The sequence below is a fragment of the Mus caroli genome, unplaced genomic scaffold, assembly GCF_978045245.1.
Source record: "Mus caroli unplaced genomic scaffold, Mus_caroli_1 scaffold_4, whole genome shotgun sequence".
Lineage (NCBI taxonomy): Eukaryota > Metazoa > Chordata > Mammalia > Rodentia > Muridae > Mus > Mus caroli.
The window spans coordinates 50,150,683-50,156,878 of record NW_028227259.1 but is presented as its reverse complement, the minus strand read 5'-3'; the positions used below and the strand labels follow the sequence as shown (position 1 = coordinate 50,156,878).

The following is a 6,196-nucleotide window of genomic DNA, read 5'->3' as shown; positions in this document are numbered from 1 at the left end:
TGTGTTTACCCCCCTTTCTTGTTTATTCTTTCAAATGATTCATTTGAAGTCTGTTCCAATGATTCTTGTTGGATTTCTCAATGTTGGGACATAACAAAGAACACCCGTGCCATGGTAGCACGGATCCCACGTTGGATCCCGGTTCCGGTGGAAACACCCTCCACCTTATCCCTGTTTCCACAAAAAAGAGATTTTGGAATTACTGCTGCCGTGATCATAGCAATTTCAGCCAGTGCAGCTGCTGCTACAGCTGCAGGGTATGCTATGGTTAGTACGGTTCAATCAGGCACAAAATTAAATCAGCTTTCAGCAGATCTGGCTGATGCCATCACTGTCCAAACTTCTGCTAGTACCAAGTTAAAGGGAGGGCTGATGATATTAAATCAGCGCCTTTACTTGGCAGAAGAACAGATAGGAGTTCTATACCAGATGGCCCAGTTGGGTTGTGAAAGAAAACTGGAAGCCCTGTGTATTACCAGTGTCCAATATGAAAATTTTACTTATGCAGCTAATCTGTCTAGACAGCTTTCCTTGTATCTTGCAGGAAATTGGTCTGAGGGATTCGATGAGACTCTTGAGGCCCTGAGGGTGGCAGTTTTAAAGATCAACTCAACGCGAGTGGACCTGTCATTGACAGAGGGCCTCTCCTCCTGGATTTCATCTGCATTTTCTTATTTTAAGGAATGGGTGGGGTGGGTTTATTTGGTGTTGCCACCTGCTGTGGACTTGTGTTCATGCTATGGTTGGTTTGCAAGCTCAGAACCCAACAAACACGTGACAAGGTTGTGATAGCTCAAGCACTTGCTGCCATTGAGCAAGGCGCCTCCCCCGAAATCTGGCTATCTATGCTCAAAAATTAGTTGACATTGGTGGCTGGCCTCTTTTGTAGAGTTCGCCCTAGGTCATTTAGTAATTACTGTCACATAGCACTGCGGTATCCAGGGACGGGCAACTTTCCTCATGCACAGATCATCCTAAGACACGGGGCCCAGTGGCGATAGGGTTACCCTATGACAGGAAAAGGCTGTGACATTGGAGGAACGACCTAAGACAGGAGCCACAGCGGATGGGCATAATTACACAGACCTAGTCCAGCCTCAATTTAATAAAATAAAAAGGGGGAGATGTGGAAAGCCGTGCAGCGTGCAGCGAGCAATCGCTGTGGAGAGCCGTGCGCGTGCCGCGAGCAATCACCATTATAAGATGGTGCTGGCCTCCGCTGTGACAAACTAGTAAACAAGCCTTTTGCGCAAGTGCGAGAGTGAACTCACTCCTAGTCACTGCCCATTCTCGCGTAATAGTGGGGTGATGAGCGAGCAACGAATCAAGAGCTGTCACGCCACATCAGGTGCTGAAACGTCATGGCTGAGTGCTATATAAGGGACTCCATTTTCTGGGGTCAAGATCTTCCTGAGAAGTAAGCAATAAAGCTTTGCTGCAGAAGATTCCGGTTGTCCTGAGTGTGTTCTTGCCGGCGGGGACAAAAGCTCGGGATACAATCTACCTAAAGACTAGCTATTCCACTCTTGTTCATATATCCAAAGAATGCCCCATCCTGTATTCATGAGCTTTCCACCCACACCGCAGTTCCTAAATAATGGCTCAAAAACATACTTGTATGTGAATAAAAACATAGGCCACAAGCTTAAGCTAGTTCCCTACTTGTTCATAATTTATGTAATCTGTTTATTCTATTCTGTGTGTGCTACATGGTTGGTTACCTCTCTTCAGCTTCATAGGCACATCTCTTTAGAGTCTTGAAGGCAAATCTTCCCAAGACTCTTTCCTGGAACTCCAACCACTTATTTCCTCATTTAGTCAATAGGCTATCACCATTTTATTGACATGTGATGCTTCCACCCAGTACACAAAAGATTCTCTCTACATTTCTGCTCTCTAGTCCAAAAAAAAAATTCTTTTTCTAAAATCAATAAACTATAAACAATAACAATTAATGAAAAATTTCAAATAATAATTATATTCAAAATGCCCAGTCAATTTGAAGTTGACAACTTTAGAGAAAGTATTCCATTGTCTCAAATGAGTTCAAAGTTCTGTTGTTGTTTGTTTGTTTGTTTGTTTGTTTGTTTGTTTTTTGAGACAGGGTTTCTCTGTGTAGTCCTGGCTGTCCTGGAACTCATTCTGTAGACCAGGCTGGCCTCCAACTCAGAAATCCACCTTCCTCTGCATCCCAAATTCCTGCCTCTGGAATTAAATGCATGTACCACCACTGCATGTAAAACACATATATACTGTGTGAACTTCCCAGAGGCAGACATTACATATGATAGTTTACCAAAATAGATTAGGATTCAGAATCTTTCTGTTTGAAGGTAATGATTAAGTCCTGTTTTCCACTTTTCGGCTTTCTGTGACTCTAATTACCAACTAGAGCAAATAGTGAATTAAAAACTGCTTCTGAAGTACAGAAGCAATAAATCTTTACTTTTTAAAACCTGTATTCTTCCCAAAACTCCAGTTTTGTCTTTCTCAATGAAGGTCCCTTTACATTTTTCAGGTTATTCATTATGTATTTCTCATTTATCACATGAATCAAATTCCATAGTCATTTTGTCAGTCTGTCTGTGTATATCAAAATATTCTTAAATGGATATGGACCACATTTTGCTCATTTCCAATCTCTGGTGCAGAATTTGAAAATGTATAATCCACAAGTCCAGCCCAGCCAATAGATAACTTTTTCTACCAAGGGAAATGTTATCTGAAGAATATATCCCTTTGAATTATTGAGCAATATTCAAATTTCAAGATTTTTCAATTATTGCTTGAAATCCTGAAGACCTAGTAGCCATGGCAGTTGTATGACATGATCTCCAATTTTCACAGCATCTGACAGCAAATGTCAAATTTGAATGTGGTATATGATGCTGTACAGGGCAGGTTCCATTTGATCTGAATTTTATATTTGCCTCTACTTTGCCTTTGGATGCATCTAAGTGTATAGCCCTGCTTTCAATACACAAACATTGAATTCTTTGGAATTGAGGTACATCTATCTAGATTTTCCAAGAAATAGTTCCTCAGAATTCTAATTGAAATAATTTTAAACATTTCTTTGAGCTCTGAAATAAATCTGAGCAGCAAGAATGTGATGCCTAAGAAGCAGAAATGTGGATTCTGGGGAATCTGCTTAAGAGAGAGACATGCTCTTTGCAAATATTCTGTACACGGGAGAAAGTAAGCATGCCTGCATACAGTAAGTGAGAGGACAGAAAGGGTTTTCTACATTCTAAACCCATTTCTGTCCTTGTACTTTAAACTTCTACAACACTCATGGGGTAAACAAATCCCAAGGATTTGGAAGAATCCACTTTACAGAGCATACATGTTGCTTTGAAAAATGAGGTAGAGAGGGCTTCACATGAAGTGCAAGGCATCAATGGAGTCCTCAGCAAGCAGGATTGAACTGACAGGAAGGAGAAAAGGGGCAGGAGCCTGATAGTTTGGTGAGCTGAAATTAAAGTTATTTTGGAACTTATACATACATAGTTTATGCCTATTGTTCCTCTTGCTTCCCAACTCCCAGAAACCCAACCCACTGGGGTTTTCTCCTTTTTCTTCCTAAGACTCCTAAGCATGGATTTGTGACTCCTTTGGCTCTGTGTTCTTTTTCTAAGTTTCTAAATATTCATTTAATATCATATTACATGGATGGCAATGATCATAGCAGAACAGCCCATGGGATGACATGATGCCTAAAAGCCATTACATGTGGATTTGCCCAGTGAGCACTTGGAAATGCAAGCATTTTATTGAAGAAATTGAATTTTTGTTTTCATTTAATGTTGGAAAATAAAAGTTATATATTATTGACATTTCTTGGAAATTTAAATGCAAAAATCATTTGGCAGAATCAAAATGCATTTCACTCCAAAGTCAGGTTTGTGTTTCATGTTGTTGATTCAAATGGATCCCTGGCATGGATGATGATAAAACTTCAAAATGCATACGTATGTTTTTAGAGGGAACAGAATTTCTGTAGAATTCCAAACAGCATGAAAATTCTCAATTCTATCCCTTTCAAGTGTGGATAGAGTTAACTTCTGCCAACTTCTCTGCCTCTTTGCCTTTGTTTATTTGAAGCTATCTGAAGTTATCCTAGGATTTCAAGCCTTCTGGGCTTCCTGAAGGAAAACTTGGGCTCAGTTTTTGTTAAAATAGAGTGAGAGTAAGAGAGAGGTGAAGAGATGGAGAGAGGGGGGATGGTATGTATTTCCTTTTCCTTTTTGAAGAGTATTCATTTCCCTAAGGAACTAACAATATATTTTCAAGCTTGCCTTAGAATTCATGCAGAACTGAAATTCTGAGAGATAAACTTTACTATTTCGTTTTTTGTGGTTTTTATTATGCTTTGGTTTTTTTTGTTTTTTGGGTTTTTTTGTTTTTTTTGTTTTAGAGGGTTTTTGTTGTTATTTATTTTGTTTTGTTTTGAAGATTATTTTGCATATATATACACACACACACGCATGCACACACACACAAACACACACACACACACACACACACACACATATATATATATATATATATATATATATATGTATATATATATATATATAATGGGGTGGGGGTGGAAATGGGGGGTAGGGGTGGGGGTAGGTAAAAAACTTAGTAGTGTACATTTAACCCAGTTTAATGTCTAGTTCTTTAGCCTTTGCCCTTTCCAACTTGGCAATGTAAACCACAGACTTAGGACCAGGGATGTTGCCTCCCCAGTGGCAGCAGATCTCATGATATCTATCAGTTTAATTGGTCCTAATAGCTTTCGCCAGTTTAGCCAGAGCACCCTTGTCTTCTTAGTTAACCTGTGTGAGAGCAACAGTGGTGCACACCTTTCTGTGGACAAGCTGCCCCAGCCTGACCTTTCCCTTGGTGATGCAGTAGGGCAACCCCATCTTTTGACATAGGGTAGGCATCAGGGTAGGAAAACCATCAGTTCATTGGGGTCTATATCATGGGCAATCACCACCAGCTGAGCCTTCTTGCTCTCCACTAAGGTGGTGTCTGTATTGAATCCTGCTCAGAGGACATGTGGTCTCTTAGTTGGGATGTCCCTTTTTCCAGGAGCTTGTTTCTCAGCACAGGTCAGTACTCTTTGTATCTTCTGCTGATTTGTCTCTGGCCTGTACTTGTGGCAAGCTTGAGCAGCTCGGTAGCTGTTTGCCAGTCCAGTGCCTGGGTGAACTGGTTAATGGTAGGAGGTCCTTTGAACCTCTTATAGAGGATGCCTATTTGCCACTGGAGCCTGATGAAGCAGGGACAATTGACAAAGCATGAGATATCTCTTTTGAGCTGTACACCCTGCCCAGTGCTAAAGTTCTTGGGCCTTTTCTCAAACAAAGTGTTGACCTTTTTGGCCTCCTATTCCTTCACAATGTCACAATGGCAAGGGCCAGGGCCAGGACCACATTCTTCCCCTTGGCCTTCTTTCGTTTGGTCATCTTACTTACATCTTGGAGGAAAGGACTAAGTATTTTGTTTTGTTTTGTTTTAATAGTAATTTTTTACTTTATTAAAAATTTAACTAATAAATTTTTATACTCCATATTCTATCACCCCCTCCACCCTCTGACTGTTTCACATCTTATACATCCTCCCCACCCTCTGTCTGCATAAGGGTATCCCTACCCCCCACCCCACCTGACCTCTAAACTCCCTGGGGCCTTTGGTCTCTTGAGGGTTAGGTACATCATCTCTGAATGAACACAGACCCAGCAGTCCTCTACTGTATATGTGTCCGAGGCCTCATATCAGCTGGTGTATGCTGCCTGTTTGGTGGTCCAGTGTTTGAGAGATCTCAGGGTTCCAGATTAATTGACACTGCTGGTCCTCCTACAGGATCACCCTTGTCCTCAGCTTCTTCAGCCTTCCCTAATTCAACAACAGATGTCAGCTGCTTCTGTCCATTGGTTGGGTGCAAATATCTGCATCTGACTCTTTCAGCTTTTCTTGGGTTTTTCAGAGCGCAGTCATGATAGGTCCCTTTTTGTGAGTGCTCCATAGCCTCAGTAATAGTGTCAGCCCTTGGGACCTCCCCTTGAGCTGGATCTCACTTTGGCCCTGTCACTAGAGCTTCTTTTCCTCAGGCTCCTCTCCATTTCCATCCCTGTAATTCTTCCAGACAGAAACAACTTTGGGTCAGAGTTGTGACTGTGGGATGGCAACACCATTCCTC

At 41.3% G+C, this 6,196-nt stretch overlaps 1 pseudogene; it reads right to left on the bottom strand.

The window, feature by feature from the left end:
• Nucleotides 1-4,643: 4,643 nt before the first annotated feature.
• LOC147005142 (large ribosomal subunit protein eL8 pseudogene) lies at nt 4,644-5,462 on the bottom strand (annotated as a pseudogene).
• Between the last annotated feature and the right edge of the window lie 734 nt (nt 5,463-6,196).